The sequence below is a fragment of the Zootoca vivipara genome, chromosome 12 (assembly GCF_963506605.1).
Source record: "Zootoca vivipara chromosome 12, rZooViv1.1, whole genome shotgun sequence".
Taxonomy (NCBI): Eukaryota; Metazoa; Chordata; class Lepidosauria; order Squamata; family Lacertidae; genus Zootoca; species Zootoca vivipara.
Window position 1 is genome coordinate 40,043,047 of NC_083287.1, and position 22,005 is coordinate 40,065,051.

The following is a 22,005-nucleotide window of genomic DNA, read 5'->3' on the forward strand; positions in this document are numbered from 1 at the left end:
CAGCTCCCCTCTTACCCTGACGGCTCAGGGTAGGCTTGGAAGTCGCAGGCGGGCGGCACGCCGAATGTGACTCCCCTCAGTGACAGCACCTGGGTCACACCACCCCCACCGCCCATTGCTTCCTACTCCCCTGCTTGGAGTCACCTTGTTTGTCCAAGCATCTCTGTAATAGTGAGAAACTCGAGGGCTTTGTCGTTTTCCCATAGTCTACTCCTGACTACTGAGGAATCAAAGCAGGATTGTAGCCGTTTCAAATTTTCCAGGTGCTGTTGTCCCCTCGTGGTAACATTGCTGCTCCCCTCAGAAAGAGGCAGGAGGAGACAAAACTCCACAACAAGGAGAAGCAGAGCCAGGTGCCACTAACGAGCTGCATTTGCCTTATTAAGTTAGCTGTTGACGGTAGACAGCTGCGTGTGGAAGCTGCCTCCATTAGAAAACCCTGTTTCTTTACCTGCATTGCCAGCTTGAAGTATAAAATTCTGAATGCCCAGGTAAAGCTTGGGGGGGGGGGAAATCACTTGGGAACATGGACAAAAGCTTCCAATAAGCATTTTACTATAACTTTGAATTAATGGTTGAATACAGAAGATTCAATTCTAATTTTGAGTCGGGATTGTAAATTGTGTAGCAATATGATATGAAATAAAGATATCCTGCCCCCTCCCATATTCTGCAGAAAGGAATTAAACATTTTTAGCCACATCTGTTAATTTGACTGATATTACAATACTCTGAAACAGAAACAGGGAATTGCATCCATCCATAATCTTCCAAGCCAGAATGACAAAATCTAATTTTGTCAATTTTTCCAGTTTTTCTTCTAAGTTTTTGAAAATGTTGATATGGTTTATTCGAAACTATTCCTCGTTAGTTGATGTCAAGTATGCCCCAAGGTGTTTTGTAGGAGCATCTGCTTGATTGATATTACTCTATAATTTGATTTTATCAATTTTTAAAATCAAGTGGGTTTCTTTTCTCTTTTAAAACATCAGTTTAGGGTCACTTGAAAAAATACCATTCGTCCTCCATATTGGCTGTCCTCTGCTTGTTTAAAAAGAGTTATCATGTGAGAAAATGCTGATAATGAACTGTTCAACTTTTACTGAAGAAAGATGGTTTCTTTATCAAACGTTCAGTCTTGTGATTCTGTATCTGACAAGCACAAAACTTCCTCAAAGGCTTATTAATGTCTTATTCTGTTGTTCTCTCTCCCTCTCCACACGCATTCTGAAGGGATGTTGAATCCTCTTGTTTATCTGGCAAGCTACTGACAATTCATTCATGGGTCGGCAGCTTAAAATGAAAGGAGCCATTGTTGTGTGAACTCTATGCAGTAGTTTATCAGGATGGAGACTGATAATGGAGGATGGAGTTCAGCAATTTAAGGTCATAAAGTTCAGAAGACAGTCAACAACAACAAAAATCCTGGTTTTGCTCATGTACACATACTTGTACGAGTGAATTAGCAAGAAATTCCAGCCTCCATCTGCTCTGTTCACAGGCCGCAAACTTTGCAGAAAGCCATTTCCTACTTTCTTCACGCAACACATATTTCATTTACGTATGGAATTTGCTGTCACAAGAAGTACTGAACGCCTTTAGTTTATAGGGCTTTAAAAGTGGATTAGACCAATGCATGGAAGCAAAGACTACTGACAGGTGTAACAGGCAGGTTCAGAGGCAGTGTTCTGCTGGGGCTGAATAGAGAAGGCAGTGACCTTCATGCTTTGTTTGCGGGCTTCCTGGAAGTGTCTGCTTGGCCACTGTGCAAACTTGGATGCTGGCTAAATAAGCTGTTGGTCTGATCCAGCAGAGTTCTTCTTAGGCTCATAAAATTATAAGCTGAAAATGCTCTAGTTGGTTGCTCAAACTACATAAGATAGGTATATGTGCCCTATCTATGGCAGGTCTGAATGTGGTCCTCAGGACCCTGCTCAACTTATGTCCTCCTAGACTGCACCACTCAGTGGCTGTATTCTGCACTCTGGTGATTTTACTTGGCTGGAATGTGTTCCTTGAACTGTGCTAATACCACTTGCTGGCCTGGACAGAGGTTGGAGAGTGTGCTACACCCATTTCTGTCCCACCCACCACTGGTACATGTCCACCAGAAAGTTGCCCATGAAACAATGTGACCCTCAGGCTGAAAAGGTTCCTCACTCCTCATCTACAAAGTTTCACTATGTTTGTGCGACCAGGCTAACCCTTGGCTTGTTACCTGTCCGAATGTTATAGACCAGTGGTTCCCAGCTGTGGTCTACAGACCCCACGGAGTTTGTGTAACCCACCCAGAGGGTCTGTGGCACCATTCACATAACAAAAACTACCAAAGAGATAACAACGTTTTCAAAAGTAGGAGGTCCATGGCTTGGCTTTTTGAAAAACCAGGGATTCGTGATAATTAGCTAATTGGGAAACACTGTGACAATCAGCGCCCTCTGTGGCTACAGAAGGTTTTCATACAACTACAGTGGTACCTCGGTTTAAGTACACAATTGGTTCCAGAAGTCTGTACTTAACCTGAAGCGTACTTAACCTGAAGCGAACTTTCCCATTGAAAGTAATGGAAAGTGGATTAATCCGTTCCAGACAGGTCCACAGAGTACTTAAACTGAAAGTACTCAAACCGAAGTGTACTTAAACCGAGGTATGACTGTACAGGGGAAGCGGCCATCTGTTTTTTCAATAGGCTCTGCACAAAGAAGAGTGCTATCCCTTGAAATCCTGAATCTGTCATATTACGGTAACCATATGCTCGAAGAGTCAAACAACCATCTTCATTGGAGCTTCCACACAACACACTGGTGGCCCTTGTAGCACAGGCCTGAATCACAGGGCCTCACATGATTTCCCTGCTTATCTTGTGAATCACTATGTAGAAACTGTGCCATTTTCAAACTATCCTAGTGTGGTAAGAAGTCTCTTTGCTCATTTACTCCATAAATTGAGGAAATGTGTCAGCATGATGAGGGGGCAATGTCTCATCCTTTTTTTCAAAATCCTTGCTAGGTGAGGAACCAGTTTCTCCTGCGCTAGTGAAAGAGAGCTCAAACTCATCTCAGTCCTGTTGGGATACCACATATTTCAGTCACCACCAGGTAAGAAATGCATCTCTTTTGGCAAAACAGACAAAGACTTGAGCAGATTGGCTAGTGCAGACACCCCATCACCTAAAAGACCATGTCTAAATTCAAGGGGGCACATGGACCTTTGGAACTACCGGTATATAGTTAACTCTGATAATAGTTTTCTTTTGTTAAAGTAATAAAAGGAAATAGTGTAACAATGTATGTGGAACTAAGTAAGAGGATTAGGACATCAGGTAGGGAGAGAAACTTTGTGACACAGGGGGAAAGCACAGGTTAAAGCAGGGGTCAGCAAGATTTTTCAGCCGTGGGCCAGTCCACCATCCCTCAGACCTTGTGGTGGGCCAGACTATATTTTGAAAAAAATAATAATGAATGGATTCCTATGCCCCACAAATAACCCAGAGATGCATTTTTAAATAAAAGCACACATTCTACTCAAAACATGCTAATTCCTGGACCGTCCAGCGGGCCAGATTGAGAAGGCGATTTGGCTGCATCCGGCCCCCGAGCCTTTGGTTGCCTATCCCTGGTTAAAGGAACAGCTACCAGGAAGTGATTCAGCACAAAAAGTATAGAGAAGAGAGCAGGTGTGTCCGAGTTGTTTAAATAGTCATTTGTTTTATAGTACATTTGCCTGATCCTTAGCAATAACACCACCTGAAACAAGGTGTTGTACCAAAGGCTAATTTGGAAAGCAAGGGCCCATGTGCCCTGCAGAAGCAGATCTCCCCCAGCGAACGTCTCACATCTATTAGCATGCAAACAGCCATATCATTGCTGGCTGGTGCAGTTGCTATGAGAAGAGGCAGGATATTGTACTAGAGAGGGATCACTGATCTCATCCAGCAGTGGGTTTTCTTATGTTTCTTTCATTGGACACGGCAAGGGTAGGGTTGCCAGACTCAATAGAGGACAGGACTTCTGTGCCTTTAATTGGCCTGCTCTCTTTTGAGTCTGGAACCCTTAAAGAGAAACCAGCAGACCCTTTGCTTGGAAATTAAACAAAGGGTCTGCTGGTTTCTCTTTAAGGTTTCCAGACTCAAAAGAGAGCAGGGCAATTAAAGGCACAGAAGTCCTCTCCTCTATTGAGTCTGGCAACCCTAAGCAAGGGATGGGGAGGAATTCAGTTTTGTTTACTTCACACTTCTCCAAATGATGCATGTACTGAAATGCAGCTATCCTATGAAAATCACACTTCTGAATTTTGCGATGTACCTCTCCAGCCATAAAATGTGTAACAACAAAAAAAGCATATACTGTACTGGAGAAAGTGTGCATAAACATGCCCATCTTTGTGAAAATAACATACAAGAATGCATTATGTTAGGCAAATTTGCATACAAACATTTGTATATGGGGAGAAATGCATGCTAAAATGTGGGCATTTTGGGGTGATAATGTGCCGAATGGAGCTTAGAACTGGAATAACGAGAAACTGAGAAGTGAAATGGATAAATTCACACAGCCTTATTCATTATATACATGAAATAGCCTAGAAAGTGCAAGCGATATCATAGATAAATAAATCCGAGTAGGGTGCATTCTAGCACCATCAAAGCGTAAGAAGTCAGAAGGGTCTTGAACACAGATGAATTTGCAATTTAGTCACAAGAAGCAGCTGAGACTTCTAAGCACCAGCATCTAAGCTCCTACCTCAAGGGTTGGCAATCGGATGCCCCCCAAATGTTGCAGACTACAACTTCCAGGGCCAATGTTCAGGGACGATGAGAATTGTGGTCCACAACATCTGGAAGTGATAGTGTTGACTGCCTCTGTCCTGGATTAATGCCAAAGTGTCCTACAAAAGAAGTAAAATAAAAAAATTCCTTCAGTAGCACCTTAAAGACCAACTAAGTTTTTATTTTGGTATGAGCTTTCGTGTGCATGCACACTTCTTCAGATACAGTGAAATGGAAGTTTCCAGGCACTTATGTAGAGAAGGGGTGGGGAGGGGTGGGGATGGGGAGGGGGGATCACTCAGAAGGGTGGTGGAAATGGGTGATTGACTGACTGATAGCTGTTGATGACCGCAAACGACTGCAAATGGTTTTGCATGAAAAAGCAAGGGTTGAGATGGCTGAAGATCGCTTATCATGTATAATGAGATAAGAACCCGATATCTCTGTTCAAACCAGGTCCCTCCATGGTTTTGAGCTTGGTGATAAGTTGCAATTCAGCAACTTCTCTTTCCAGTCTATTTCTGAAATTCTTTTGTAGTAAGACAGCTACTTTGAGATCTTGTATAGAATGTCCTGGGAGATTGAAGTGTTCTCCTACTGGTTTTTCTGTCTTCTGGTTCCTGATGTCAGATTTATGTCCATTTATCCTTTGGCGTAGGGTTTGGCCTGTTTGTCCAATATAGAGAGCTGAAGGGCACTGTTGGCATTTGATGGCATACACAATGTTAGAGGATGAGCAATTAAATAGTCCTGAGATGGTATGTTGGATGTTGTTGGGGCCAGTAATGGTGTTGTCTGGGTGTATGTGGCAGCAAAGTTGGCATCTGGGTTTATTGCAGGCTCTGGTACCAGTGTCCATGTTAAGTCTGGTGGTTGTATTATTGTGGGTGAGGAGTTGTTTAAGATTGGGTGGCTGTCTGTAGGCAATGAAAGGTCTTCCTCCCAGAGCTTGAGAAAGGGAGCGGTCATTGTCCAGGAGAGGCTGTAGATCTCTGATGATGCGTTGTACTGTTTTAGCTTGGGAGCTGTATGTGATGACTAGTGGTGTTCTGTTATTTTCTTTTTTGGGTCTGTCTAGTCATCACATACAGCTCCCAAGCTAAAACAGTACAACGCATCATCAGAGATCTACAGCCTCTCCTGGACAATGACCGCTCCCTTTCTCAAGCTCTGGGAGGAAGACCTTTCATTGCCTACAGACAGCCACCCAATCTTAAACAACTCCTCACCCACAATAATACAACCACCAGACTTAACATGGACACTGGTACCAGAGCCTGCAATAAACTCAGATGCCAACTTTGCTGCCACATACACCCAGACAACACCATTACTGGCCCCAACAACATCCAACATACCATCTCAGGACTATTTAATTGCTCATCCTCTAACATTGTGTATGCCATCAAATGCCAACAGTGCCCTTCAGCTCTCTATATTGGACAAACAGGCCAAACCCTACGCCAAAGGATAAATGGACATAAATCTGACATCAGGAACCAGAAGACAGAAAAACCAGTAGGAGAACACTTCAATCTCCCAGGACATTCTATACAAGATCTCAAAGTAGCTGTCTTACTACAAAAGAATTTCAGAAATAGACTGGAAAGAGAAGTTGCTGAATTGCAACTTATCACCAAGCTCAAAACCATGGAGGGACCTGGTTTGAACAGAGATATCGGGTTCTTATCTCATTATACATGATAAGCGATCTTCAGCCATCTCAACCCTTGCTTTTTCATGCAAAACCATTTGCAGTCGTTTGCGGTCATCAACAGCTATCAGTCAGTCAATCACCCATTTCCACCACCCTTCTGAGTGATCCCCCCTCCCCATCCCCACCCCTCCCCACCACTTCTCTACATAAGTGCCTGGAAACTTCCATTTCACTGTATCTGAAGAAGTGTGCATGCACACGAAAGCTCATACCAAAATAAAAACTTAGTTGGTCTTTAAGGTGCTACTGAAGGAATTTTTTTATTTTACTTCGATCCAGACCAACACGGCTACCTACCTGTAACTACAAAAGAAGATGATGGCAGGTAGAAGGATCTTAATAGTTAAAGGGTCCAGAAAGCAGTTGGAACAACGATGGCAGTGGATGTGTTGTTGGAACTGGTGTGGTTCAGGGATGGTTTCCTTTACGGACCTTCGATTCTATTAAGTTCAGATGGTGAGGTGTCCTGTCCAGATTCCTTCAACCAGAGATGCTCCTGTCTGTTCTGCGTTTTTTTTGCTACGATGCTGATTCATCCCCAAGTCGTTCTGACAGAATGAGCCAGTCTGTTTAAAACAAAAAAACAAAACAAAAAAGGGTTCTTGTGCTATCTTCACGGACTACCTCATTTATTTTGGCATTTGTTTATTTTAGAAGAGACCTCATGAGGCAATGCCGTCATACTGAATTCATTTGTGCTGACATATTTCCAGAGTTAGATATTGAATTATGGCGTTGCACTAAAGGGACTCATATCAACCTCCATGCCAGCAGCCGAAATCTGTCCATGGCTGGGCCTGCCATCCTGCCTGTGGGGTTGCACAGTTGGAAAGCTTTCTGCAGCACGGTGGCTTATTGCTGTTGGGAGTAGGACTGGGGGAACTGGAAACGGGTATTGATGCTGTTTCTTTTAAAATTTAAGAGTAAAGGAACTTTTGCAGAACCTTCTCTCTGCAGAGAAGGTTGTTGTTGTTTGAAACTAGAGAGGTGTGTGCAAATGGTGGTTCTCTGAACCCAACTGGACTGTTTCCAAAGTCTGTTTGACATCTTCATGATCATGATGTTAGTCATCCCAGGAAGGGAAAACAGCCGGCTGGCTTCCTGGTGGCATGGATCCGTTGCTACAAGGCACCCAGACTCCATCCATGATCTCTCTCCCTCTTCTGCTTAATGCATGCTCAGTGCAGGGGGGGAGGAGGCAGCCCAGGTGTGCTTTAGCAGAACTGGCAGCTGACAGGGGTGTGATAGTATAGAATGAACTGTGTAGCGGTTATTTCTTGCACATGCAACGGAAAAGTAGGGCTGATTTATATGTGCAAGCTTATTTATTGTTTTTAATCCCTGCAACAAGCCTAGATTAGACTGAGACGCAGTGACTGGCCCAAGGTCACCCCTTGAGTTTTATGGCGAAGTGGGGGTTCAAGCCCTGGTCTCCCAGGACAGTAGTTCAACACTTTTGCCACTATACCACACGACTATAGGATCATGCTCAGAATAGTTTGCTGGATTTTCCAGTATTTTCTTATGAATGTTTTATGTAAACCGTGTGTGTGTGGCATTTTAAATTAAGCAGTATATAAACCTTGTGACATAAATATTGTGTGGACATTCATAGTACTGGTACCCTGTATGCTGATTTTTGTTTAGCATGGCAGCAGGGAAATTGAAGCACAGCACCCAGCACACATTTCTTATAAGTTCCACTTGGGAGTTGACATCCAGCATGCGCAGCCTGTGCTGAGGTGCAGGGCACCTGTGTCTCTTCGCTTGTTGACATGGACATAGGATCCAACTCCTAGAAGCCAAGGTCCCTTCGCCCTCCCCATAAAATGTTTGAGGGGCTGGGTCCCCAAAGTTGATGGGCATTTCCATTCAAATAGTGTGTGCGCACACCATGTCTTGTGATAGATTATGCGTGGCAGGGCTTACCTTGCCCCCCCCCCCAAATGTTTTATTCAAGTTGGCACCCTTGAACACGGAGCTGCTGCATATCCGGAAAATGTATGGCGTCATAACAATCTGTTCAAAAGGGGAAAGGGGAGTCAGACATTATGAAAGATTTTCTGACACCCCTTTCGTAAAATAATACAAAACCCAGAACTTCTAGGCTTATTGATGAACGCAGATGCAAGGTCTTGCCTTCACCTCTTTACCTTTGTGTTCTAGTTCTGTTTTCAGCAATGATTGTCAAGAGAATTCCTTGAGGATTGCTCTATTTAACATCTCAAGGCAGCCCTGTTTAGGGAAGCTTTTAATGTTTGATGGATTTCTGTATTTTAATATTTTGTTGGAAGCTGCCCAGAGTGGCTGGGGGAACCCGGCCAGATGGGCGTGGTATAAATATATTATTATTATTATTATTTATTTTAATTTTTGACACCTAAGGGACACCTGCTCCTTCCTCCAAATTACAGAGATTGGTATGGAATGGGGGAAATGATCAGGTTTGCATAAGGGCTGAAAGCAAGTTTGCATCGAAATGCAGCATCGTGCCAGCCTCGGATGTTGCAACTGGTTATTGTAAAAGATCTGATCAATGCACTTAGAGAACAGACAGATTTGAAACAGTCTGCACAGAATGAGTTCAGGCCCTGAAAACCCCTGTCTTTTCTTTAGCAAATGTTAGTGGAAAGTGTATTACCTTGAACTGTTCTTCCTGCAGTAGAAGCCCCATGTTGTAATTATTCCCATAATGGGATAATGGCAGAAGCAGATGTTCATGATTGTCTGTTATTTTTGCTAATCTCCATTTAAGTGGCCCCTCTGTCTCAGCCTGTCACTTTCTCTCTTCTCCTTCTTGCCTTGTTTTTATCTGGCTCAGGAGGAGGGCCATGAGATTTTGCAGCAGGTGGGCAGAAACAGAGATGGGAAAGGAGAAAGGGCAGCTCACTGTGTATTTAGTGCTTCTTTTGGTAGATTGGGTGAAAAATAAATTTCAGAGGGTACGATGAAACAGAAATAGAAAGATTTTGCCAGTCAATTCACACTGGATGAATATGCCATAACTAGGGCTAAGTGCTCACAGACTGGCTGTTTAATTATCCATTCTAGGACCTTTCACTCCAGGTTCAGTGCAAAGACACATTTAAAGTCATGTATACTTTTGGCCCTAGGTTTTGCTGCAAATACGGAATTTGCATCCCTGGTGAGGCTGATAAGTCACAGACCACTGAAAACAGCAGTGCACTTGCAACACCCTGCTGGTTTGGTCAGGATTTCCTCCCTGGTTTTGCAGGGCTGTGTGAGAAAATATAAAAGAATGCAGAGCCACAGTTGTATGTGGTTCAATTAACATAAGTCTCCCCTGAGTCTTGGCCCATTTGCACTTGTCTGCTTTCTTTTCCTTTTTTTCTTATTTAAGCAAATTCAGAACTAAACTTTGCTTTGCCCTGAGGCTTAATCTTGGCTTCTTTAAAGATGAAGAAAACCCCAAAGCACCTGATGTGAAGCTGAACAGATGTAAAAATGAATGCACGTACCCTTCTTTTATCATGTGAAACCCGGGGGGGGGGGATTGAAACTTTTCCTTAACAGTATGACTGTCTCCAAAACCACTCTGCCTGTCTTCTCCTCCTGCATACATAGGAAGTTGCCCTGAATAATAATAATAATAATAATAATAATAATAATAATAATAATAATAATAATATATTTATACCCCGCCCATCTGGCTGGGTTTCCCCAGCCACTCTGGGCGGCTTCCAACAGAAATATTAGAATACACCAATTTCGTAAAGATTAAAAGCTTCCCTAAACCTTCAGATGTCCTCTAAAAGTCTGGTAATTATTTTTCTTTTTGACATCTGGTGGGAGGGCGTTCCACAGGGCGGGTGCCACTACCGAGAAGGCCCTCTGCCTGGTTCCCTGTAACTTGGCTTCTCGCAGCAAGGGAACCACCAGAAGGCCCTCGGCACTGGACCTCAGTGTCCGGGTAGAGCGATGGAGGTGGAGACCCTCCTTCAGGTATACTGGACCGAGGCCGTTTAGGGCTTTAAAGGTCAGCACCAACACTTTGAATTGTGCTCTGAAACGTACTGGGAGCCAATGCAGTACATACTGAACCAAACCAGGGGTCGGCAAACTAAGGCCCGGGGGCCTAATCAGGCCCAACTGCCTTCAGGATCCGGCCTGCGGACGGTCCATGGATTGGCGTGGAGATTTTATTCGTTTGGGCTGCGCCATTTTTTTTGCTGTGCCATTCCATCGCCCCCTCCCCCCGGTCTCCCTCACACACACGGTGGTGGCGCCTCCTCCCTCCCTCCTCCTGGCTTCTCCCCGCCCTGCCTAGAGGAGGAAGGGGGCTGGGCTGAGCTGGCTGAGCATCATTTTAAGCAGCCCCTCTCTGGAGCCAGCCCTTTCGCGCTGCTCATCTTCCCTCCGCTGCTGCTGCTGCTCTGGTGTTCCTGTGGGCCAGAGAGCGGAGCGGACGAGCTCCCTCTGCCTACCCATGAGAAGAAGAAGAAGCAGTGGCAGCCCTTGGGAAGGTAAGCACAGTGGCTGGGGCTGGGGAGGAGGACTACTTGCCCCCCTCACTGCTTCTTCCAGCTCCCCCCCGGTGCCGCTTCTCCAGCCCGCCACAAGGTCTGAGGGACAGTGGACCAGCCCGCGGCTAAAAAAGAATTGTCTACCCCTGAACCAAATCATGCCATGTGGCCACCTGGCTCAGCACTGTTTACATCAGGGTGGTAGCCTATGCAGTGCCCCCTAAATGTCATAGCTTGCAATCTTCATCAGCCCCAGGTGATGAAGGGGCGGGGGGGGGTGCCGGAGGGATCTTCGCACCATGGCGCCAGGGCGCCAGATATGCTTAAGATGGCCCTGTGTCTGCTATCACATGCTGATAGCTTCTAAGAGTTACAGGTGAGAGCTGAGTGTAGGGACCAAACGTGGACAAACTACCCCAGTAGGAGCAAAACATGTACCCCATCAGAGATATTAAAAAGGTAAAGCTCCCCTGGATGATTAAGTCCAGTCAAAGGTGACTATGGGGTGTGGTGCTTATCTTGCTTTCAGGCTGAGAGAGCCGACGTTTGTCCGCAGACAGCTTTCCAGGTCATTTGGCCAGCATGACTAAACCGCTTCTGGCACAACGGAACACTGTGAGAGAAACCAGAGCGCACAGAAATGCCGTTTACCTTCCCGCTGCAGCGGTACCTATTTATCTACTTGCAGTGGCGTGCTTTCAAACTGCTAGGTTGGCTGGGACAGAGCAACAGGAGCTCACCCTGTTGCAGGGATTCGAACCGCCAACCTGCTGATCGGCAAGCCCAAGAGGCTCAGTGGTTTACACCACAGCGCCACCCATATCCTCCAACCACCAGAGATACTACCCCTCCCCTAACACCCCATACACCCCTAGTCATAACTAAGTCCATCCATTTCAATGGGCTTCCTCTGAATGTAACTTCATTGGATGCTACCCATTGATTTATTAAATATACCCAATGGGATTTATTAAATATACCTGCGAGATACCCTTTATCAGAGCCTGTAGAAATGGCTGGCTCCCTACCTTGCTTTGAGATCTTTGCTCTTCTTCCATAAAACAACATACACCACTTAGCAAAGGAAATTTAGCCCAGGTAGACCCTTGAATTAGTATGTCAATCTGAAATGTATAAAGTCCGTCTTTAACAGCCCTTTCAATGCAATAGCCTTTGGCTACAAACAACAAGCTGACTGACTGGATGACTGAGCAGCACTTCCAGTATCCCTTGTGACATTTTATGGCCTTAATTAGAAAAGTCTTCAGAGTAACCAGGAGTGTGTTGCCAGTATCATGACTTCAACGAAGCTGACTGTCTTTGATCTAGTCCTTTATTTCTTGAGAACATGACCTGAGCCCTTTCCGTCATCAGATGAGAAGGTCAGACTAATACACTGCAGACCTTTCATGGCTGAGGTGGACATTCTGCTCAGTGTGCTGCTAATAGTTTCTCTATCTCACAGCCCAGCAGAGGATCCAAAAGGTCACCAGCAATGCAATTCCACATCACTTGTTTCCAAATGTCCTCTGGTTTCTGCCTTAGGCAGCCAACGACAACAAAATGAGATGTTGACAAACATTAAATGTCAGCGCCCAGATTGTGCCCTGTTACCATCAGCTAAATATTGGATTCATTGGGAGTTATTAAACGTTCCAGACTAAGGATGTGTTAATTTCTCCTGGAGGCATTCCATTTCCATGCTGGCACCAGATTTCCAAAGAAAATCTGTTGGCCAAATCAAGGTTCGGCTAGTAACTTGTGGGATGCTGTCCTTCGAAATATTCACTTTAATTCAAGTTTCCATATACATTCCATATACATATATACTCCATATATATTCTTGGACATGTGATTTGCTTGTTATCCGACTGCATCATGGGCTTTGTAGTATGACTACAGCGTTTTAATTGATGAATTGTTAAGATCAATCAATGTAACTTTTCATCAACTAGAAAGATGCAGGGAAGGTTTCAAGAGTTTTGCAAGACCTTCATCTCATACATCTCTACTGAGCCAGTCCAGCATATTTTTTGCTGGATTCAAAATTTGTACCAAGGCAAGTGATGCCCTGAAGTTCTCTGTATATCTACTTATTCAGGGGCTTCCATAAAGTCACAACACTTCGATCAATTTTAATTACCGGTAGGATATAAGCTTTGGAATCGCCCACCAGGAACAAAGGCCTCCCTTTCTGCATAAACATGGAATCTAGGAGAGACTCCTATCCCATTCTGGCCAAATGTAAACTGTTATAAATACTCCTCCCTTTCTATGTTCAAGCTGGTTCTATTTTGATAGTAACTCTATAATCGCACTGGGGGTTCGATTGTTCTTTGGTGTTTGGTTACATTATAGATTGTTCGGTGCCTTCAGGGCAGGCGTTGCTCAACACACCAAGTCACCCTCTTCTTTGCGTGACTGCGTGTTAGGACGGTTTGATATAACAAATAGTAATGTTTAAGTAAATGAACACAAATATCCATCTGCCCACGAGGTTATTTATGTAGCGGTAACAAAAAAAGGAAAAAAAAACAAGCAATCCCTGATGATTTCCTTTATGACGTTGGAAAACTGCTCTGACAATAAATCAGCTTTTATATTGTAACACAAGCTGTTAAAAATAATGGACTTCTGACACTGGCATCTATGTAGAAATGGGCAGGTCTGCTCCAGCAATTTGCAGAGAGGGTCTCAGGAGATCTCATCCTAAACCTGCAAGTTTCAACTCCTCAAACCAAAACAGAGCTCTTGGCTAAGCCAGCAACATAAAGGTAAAGGTAAAGGGACCCCTGACCATTAGGTCCAGTCGTGACTGACTCTGGGTTGCGGCGCTCATCTCGTGTTATTGGAGCCAGCATACGGCTTCCAGGACATGTGGCCAGCATGACAAAGCCGCTTCTGGCGAACCAGAGCAGCACACGGAAACGCCATTTACCTTCCCACCGGAGTGGTACCTATTTATCTACTTGCACTTTGACGTGCTTTCAAGCTGCTAGGTTGGCAGGAGCTGGGACCGAGCAACGGGAGCTCACCCTGTCACGGGGATTCGAACCACCAACCTTCTGATCAGCAAGCCCTAGGCTCTAGTTTAACCCACAGCGCCACCCACGTCCCTAAGTCAGGAACATACCCTCCAACAATTCACAAATGAAAACAGAGTTCTTATAACAGACTGATTCTGACATCAAGGAACCCCTCGTGATGGCTCAAAGGCCTGATGTATGTTAAATCTACCATAACCAATTTCCTTAACTAAAACAACGACAACAAACCCCTTAACATGTTTCAAAGGACATTTAATCTCACAATGGATTTGGATGTACTTAGCTGCACCTCAGATGCACTTAGCATCTTTTAGTATGGAAGGAAAGACTGCAATGTTGTTTTGTGTCCACATGTGTGGATGTGTTTGCATGCAGTGTTCTCCTGAGATTTAATTAGGGTCAATTTGGACAATATTTCTCCACTGACCTCCCCACTGACCTGTTTGTCCTGGCTCTCCCCATCAGATGAACTTGCAACTCCACTACAGCCAAAGGCATTTTTATTAGAGAGAGATACTAGAATCATGCACAGCCAAAGCAATACCCTAAGCACAGTGCCTGGATCAAAGCTCTTCTCATCTTGTACAAGGCAACCAGGAATCTCAGTCAATAGGGAGGTGGGGCTTGACCTCATGTCAAGGCCTAGGCCAGTGTTTCCCAACCAGTGTGCCTCCAGATGTTTTGGGACTACCACTCCCATCATCCCTAGCTAGCAAGACCAGTGGTCAGGAATGATGGGAGTTGTAGTCCCAAAACATCTGGAGGCACACTGGTTGGGAAACACTGGCCTAGGCCATAGATGGACATGTATGTGAAGAACAAGACCTGCAGCACAGGAAAAAGAATGTTACCTCTGTTGCAAATGCAGGATGCCAAGCTCCAATCACATAAATCAGTGTCACATGTTCCTTCCTCTGCTCAAAGAAGCTCTGGGGACCTGGACACACATAATTCTGGATAGTCCTCTAGGTTAGATCCCACCATCAGACAATGACGTTCAAAGCCAAGGTCCCCCAATGAACTTCCAAACAGTGTATGTGCTTAGACCTCAGGTCTCACTTCAGAGCCAAATATTTTTGCTTGTGATGAGGCATTTTTTAAAAAAATGCTAGGAGAGCAGGAAATATTTCAAAAACCACCCTCACATGGTTTTCTGTTTAGCAAGCATTTAAAACTAAGGGAAGGTAGAGTTTATTTATTGTTCTGTTTAAGGAAAGGAAAGGAATTTCTAGGAAAACTAATCAAAATCTGAGCTCATGAGGATCCAAAAAGGATCAGGAATAGATGAAAACATAAGAATAAAGTATCGAGAGTTAATACGGCGTCTTAGTAAAAGGAGCACACAACTCAGAAAAACAGTTGTGGAACTTGACTGAGGCATATCTTTTTAGTACTGTAATTATGTCCAAAAGCAGTCACATGAAAGTCACCATCTCACCTTATTACTCAGTTTCAGAGGAAATTAGTCTTGCATTGGAGATTGCTTAGTTCCTTCTCCAATTATATTACTGTATCCCAGAGTCCCCAACCCAAGCAGGGACCGGGGTGTGTGTGTCCTTTTTATATAAAACAGAAGACATGGGTTTGCATGACATTTGCATATGCTAATTTTAATTAAAGATTCCTATATTTACATAATTCATGTAACTGAAACTGATAAATAATACACCGCACAATGCATCTCACCCTAATGTAGAAGACCAGGGCAGGAGATCTGTGCGCTAGCTCAGTGTCTGCTGCCCTGATGGTACCTGTGGATGGACAACTTCTTGGCCTTGGCTCCTCTTCCCCATAGAATCTACTCAGGGATACCTTGTGCATGTGGGTTCTGTCCAAAGGGCCACATGGGCACATGGAAGTCAAGGTGTGACCAGGAAGTTGTTCCTCCATCCATACATCCACCCCACACAGGATTCAGGCCCTCATCTCTTCAGTTAAAAGGGTTACGTTAGTAGCAGATGATGTGAATGAGCTCGGACACAGAGCTGCTTCCAGCTGAAGTGGATGTTCAATACTGGATGTTACAGCTTTCCGCGTAGCATCTAAATTCATACTCGGAACATAGAATTGTGCTGTGAATATGTGTACCAATTTTCATTCTGGTGTTTCGGTCTCCAGGGGTGATGCTGCATTTTGTTAAATCGTTCATTTTTCTCTCTGCTTTGAAAATAGCTGTAGGGGTTGAGTTGGCATCTGAATCAGAAACATAAGAATTGAGTCAAGAAACAATAAGAATTGAGTGTTTAGGTCAAATTACATTCTTGGGTTCAAGAATTGAGTGTTTAGGTCAAATTACATTCTTGGGTTCAGTCGAATCCGTGCGTTGCCAACAGGCTTATAAATGGAAGACCCAATAAGTTAAACCTCATTTCACTCCACCCCAAATCTAAACATTTACCATCATGTATAATTCAGTCCAAGCTTTGGATGGAAATAACTTAGGAAAACATATCAAATGCCAATATAAATTGTAATTTTTAAAAGAGCAGGGAAGAAAATTACTGAAGTACTTAGTTGAGTGAAGGCAGCTTGTGGACAGCGATGTTTCATTTCCTTAATACTACAGCAGTGTAGCGACACAGGGTTTTAGATGTAAGCAATGTTATTATGCTGTTGGCTTCTCACTTAACACTTTAAAAAACTGTCCTACTCACTGCTTACTTCAACGTAGGCCAATTTTTATTGCTAGGCTATAAATCTTTGGAAGTGATTTACCATCAAGATGCTGGGGGAAAAGAAGAGGCACCAAGGATCCCCCAGTGGCACAATGGGTCAATGTGTCTCGCTCTTAACCAGAAGGTTGGTCTTTCAAGCCCATCTAGGGGCGGCTGTTTGCAGGATTCCTGTATTGCAGGGGGTTGGACTAGATGACTCTCAGGGTCTCTTTAAGACTCTTTAAGACAAGTATCCAGATCAAAGGATTCACACTGGCAGCTTCCCTCTCATTTACAGCTAGAGCAGTTGCTGGTTAGCCTCCCTGTGCTATCAGGGGTTAGGCTTAACCATCAGTTTGTTGGTGTTAAACTCAGTAGAGGCGGATGCCCATTGGGGTCAGTTGGGCAGAAGGCAAGGATGCCGACTGTAGCCAGAGCAAATAGCACGCAGAGTCAGTAACAGGTGAAGCCAACTTTTTCTGGGAGTTCTGGTACTCCTTCTGCTCTCCTCCCTGCTGAATGCCACAAAGGCAGTACAGAGACTTAACCAGGAGGAAGAGGAGGAGGTTGACATGCAAAGCCACCCCCTAGTCGGAAGGCAGGTAGCTGGGACCTGCCTTAGGGCAAGACTAAAGATTGGTGGGGTGATATTCCACTTGTCTGAATGGAATAGGCTCCACTAGTTAAATTACTGGTGGGTGTATTTGTAGTTGTATTTTTTTAAAAAGATTGACAAGCAGTTTTTGTATTTTATAGCTTTGTAAGTCACTTTGTAAGTCATAGCGCAGGTGGCGCTGTGGGTTAAACCACAGAGCCTAGGGCTTGCCGATCAGAAGGTCGGTAGTTCGAATCTCGTTGCTCGGTCCCTGCTCCTGCCAACCTAGCAGTTCTAAAGCATGTCAAAGTGCAAGTAGATAAATAGGTACCGCTCTGGCAGGAAGGTAAACGACGTTTCCGTGTGCTGCTCTGGTTTGCCAGAAGAGGCTTTGTCATGCTGGCCACATGACCTGGAAGCTGTATGCCAGCTCCCTTGGCCAATAATGCGAGATGAGCGCGCAACCCCAGAGTCGGTCACGACTGGACCTAATGGTCAGGGGTCCCTTTACCTTTACCTTTAAGTCACTTCAGGACATTTTCTTGTGCAGAACAATGAATAAACATAAATAACAAAAATAATGCAACAGCTAACATGTAGTCTAACCTCCTTCAATACAGGATCCCTGCACTGCAGGGGGTTGGACTAGATGATCCTCAGGGTCCCTTCCAACTCTACAGTTTTATGATTCTATGGCATCAATGGATCAAAACTGACACCAATTCTCTGCTTCTAGCAGCAGTTTGGCCTATAAAAGTTCGGCCTTTTGGGTACTGGCCTATAAAAGTTTGGCATTTCAGATATTCAAAGTGCTTCACATACAGTATCATATTGTGCCATACAATTGCCCTGTAAAGAAGGTCACTATTGTTGACTGTATCCTGCCCATAAGAAGCTGAGGCTGAGAGAAAAAGAATTGACTAAGTCACAACTGAGTAGACTCGGCATCAGCCCACCGGTCCATCTCAGAGCCCACTAATACATTCCAGACTTTGGGTGTAATAGAAATCATAACAAGTCTTTAAAAATAAAAAAAAGACCATTAGCATGGATATCTCTTATTTTCAAAGGTGATGACCTGCATTTACAGTGAACCTGTATTGTTAACCCAGGTTAGTTTTTTAAGTATCATGACCACTGATGGCAACATCTCAATAACTCTCATGGCCAAGACTGCTGCATTTGCTTTGGGTATCTCAACAAGCCTTCATTCTTTTTGCCTATCTACATTTGTCCCAGCTTGTTTTCTGAGCCACCTAATTGTTCACTGGCCATGTAAAAGTTGCTCTATGTCCAGTCATTCCCCAGGGAGCAATAGCAGCATTTAAAACAAAAGAGAAAGAAGAAGTCCTGTGGGGGAAGAATCTAGATTTGCTGTTAGCAAGCAGTCTCCATTGAGGAGAAGCTCTGTTATTGCCCATGTATCTTGAAGTCAATTCCTACATGCTAAAAAAACAAAAAAACAAACCACATGCCCTGTAATGATTATTATATAAATGACATGAGACAGAATACCCAATGAATGACCTTTCCTTTAAGGGTTTGTTGTTTCTGCCCCCGGAAAGATCTCTCCTGTGACTTACAACAATTGTGTATCCGATGGGGTATTGCAAAGTCCATCGCTGACATATATGCCCAGTAACCAATGCTAAAACTTTCATCTAGGACTAGGTGCACATCTGGAGAGCATTAAGGCTGTAAAATTTCCCTTTAAGTACTGGTTGCCAAAGTTAAAAACCAGCCACCCAGAAATGATAGCACTCGGAGTAACTCGATATTTCTTTTCATTAAAAATTACTTAAAGAGATTTACGTTTTCTTCTCTCTGCTGATGTTTGCCAATAGCCCCACCAGATTGGTACAAACCGCACACATGTGTTCACCCTCAAACCAGGGTGTCCCTCCTCCCCAGCTCTTATCAGGTGAAAGAATATCTGCTAAACCAGCCTATTATAATTTGACTGTAGTGGTTTATGAGGACCATACTCAACACTGCAACTTAATATATAACATACTTAGAGGTACAAGATAAGTAACAGATATTGATGAGAATTGTTGTTGTTTAGTCATTTGGTCGTGTCCGACTCTTCGTGACCCCATGGACCAGAGCACGCCAGGCACTCCTGTCTTCCACTGCCTCCCGCAGTTTGGTCAAACTCATGTTTGTAGCTTCGAGAACACTGTCCAACCATCTCGCCCTCTATCATCCCCTTCTCCTGTGCCCTCCATCTTTCCCAACATCAGGGTCTTTTCCAGGGAGTCTTCTCTTCTCATGAGGTGGCCAAAGTATTGGAGCCTCAGCTTCATGATCTGTCCTTCCAGTGAGCTTGATGAGAATACATAGAAGCAAAGTGGTATAGAAAACCCAAAGGAATGAGGACCAGTAGAAGCCTAGCAGTATGGTAATTCTAGCACTTCATCCTAGCTCCTTAAGGAGGCCTACCTCATGCCTTGTCTACCCAAACAGCGGAACTTGCCGGAACTCAGTTCTCTGGCACCTCTCAGGTGGGGGCCATTGCCATTATAAAAGAACAAGAGAGGCATTTGTGGTGAGTTATGGCACCTCATTTTCTAGAAAAATAGCACTGGTATGAACTGATAAAATTCTTCCTGTTTTCTTGATCATATTGTGCACTTATTAATTCCCCCGGATCCAAAAGCTTTTTCTTCTGGTTCTGTGGCTGTGCCTTGCAAAAATCCGATCTTACCCGCCAAATCGGATCTTATCAGATGCGTGGAAGAGATTTTGCTTAATGAGAGTTTTTGCTTAACCAAGCTTCAATTCAGTGGGAAAGATTGGGTTTCCACAAGGCACAGCCGCAGAAGGACAGGAAAGCTATTGGACCTAGGGGAATTAATTGGTACATAATAGAATCAAAATAGAGTCAAGAGAAAGTGATAGAAAGATAGATAGATATGGCAAAAGCTTACCAATTTCAAGACATAAAATCGGGGGAGGGTTTTAAAACACACACATTTATTTTCATAAAATAAAATACGTTCCCTTCCAAAAATGGGGAAAACACTTTGAAAAACCAGTAAAAAATAAGGAGAAAAAGAAGGAGAAAGAGAGAATTCTCATGGAATGAAGGAACAGGGCAGCTTCAGTAGCCACCAAGGGCCATGCAAAATGAGGCTTGGGGTTGCATTGATTGTTTCCCACCCAGGGTGGGAGTTTTCTATTCAAAACGTGTAAAGGGCAACCTATCGGTCACAGTGGATGCTTCAAAGAGCCCAGTGGTCCTTTTTTGGACATCTGTTTTAAAATGGACTGAGAAGTATGAATTTGTTCTCACTCAGGCCTCCCCCATCCCCATAGCTGCTAAAAGCCAATGCTGATAAGGCAAGTAAACATTTAGCTCATTGGAAATTTTAAAAAGAAGATGGGGGAGAGAAATAACAGTTTAAAGAAGGATGGGATAAGATTGGGAATCATAGAATCATAGAGTTGGAAGAGACCACAAGGGCCATCCCGTCCAACCCCCTGCCAAGCAGGAAACACCATCAAAGCATTCTTGACATATGGCTGTCAAGCCTCTGCTTAAAGACCTCCAAAGAAGGAGACTCCACCACACTTCTTGGCAGCAAATTCCACTGTCAAACAGCTCTTACTGTCAGGAAGTTCTTCCTAAAGTTTAGGTGGAATCTTCTTTCTTGTAGTTTGAATCCATTGCTCTGTGTCCGCTTCTCTGGAGCAGCAGAAAACAACCTTTCACCCTCCTCTATATGACATCCTTTTATATATTTGAACATGGCTATCATGTCACCCCTTAACCTTCTCTTCTCCAGGCTAAACATACCCAGCTCCCTAAGCCGTTCCTCATAAGGCATAGTTTCCAGGCCTTTGACCATTTTGGTTGCCCTCCTCTGGACACATTCCAGCTTGTCAGTATCCTTCTTGAACTGTGGTGCCCAGAACTGGACACAGTACTCCAGGTGAGGTCTGACCAGAGCAGAATACAGTGGTACTATTACTTCCCTTGATCTAAACGTTATACTCCTATTGATGCAGCCCAGAATTGCATTGGCTTTTTTAGCTGCTGCATCACACTGCTGACTCATGTCAAGTTTGTGGTCTACCAGGACTCCTAGATCCTTTTCACATGTACTGCTCTCAAGCCAGGTGTCTCCCATCCTGTATTTGTGCCTTTCATTTTTTTTTGCCCAAGTGTAGTACTTTACATTTCTTCTTGTTAAAATTCATCTTGTTTGCTTTGGCCCAGTTGTCTAATCTGTTAAGGTCATTTTGAAGTGTGATTCTGTCCTCTGGGGTATTAGCCACCCCTCCCAATTTGGTGTCATCTGCAAACTTGCTCATGATGCCCACCTCAAGCCCATCATGAGGTGGTCTAGAGGGCAGAGGAAGGTCAGCCATGTGTGGTCCTGCCCAATGCATGGACACCAAATCAAGAATCCCTTCGCCAGCCTAGCGCTAAGCCTGGGATTAGTCCCAAGGACTTCCAGGGCAGAAAGCATGACTCCCAGTCTGGCTTGATCCCAAGAAGCTCTCATTGGCAAAAATGAATCCGGTTCAATGATCTACTTTATTGTTTCCATCCGCTTGAATATGGACCAAATGGCAGCATGATGGCTTGTTGCTGTTTGCTGTTATTTATCTGGGTGTTGTGTGTGTGTGTGTGTGTGTGTGTGTGTGTGTGTGTGGAAACATTACCAATCATTGTTCCTCTTTTTGTTGAACATCTGTTTGAACATAATGTGCAGAAAGTAATAGGTCACATGG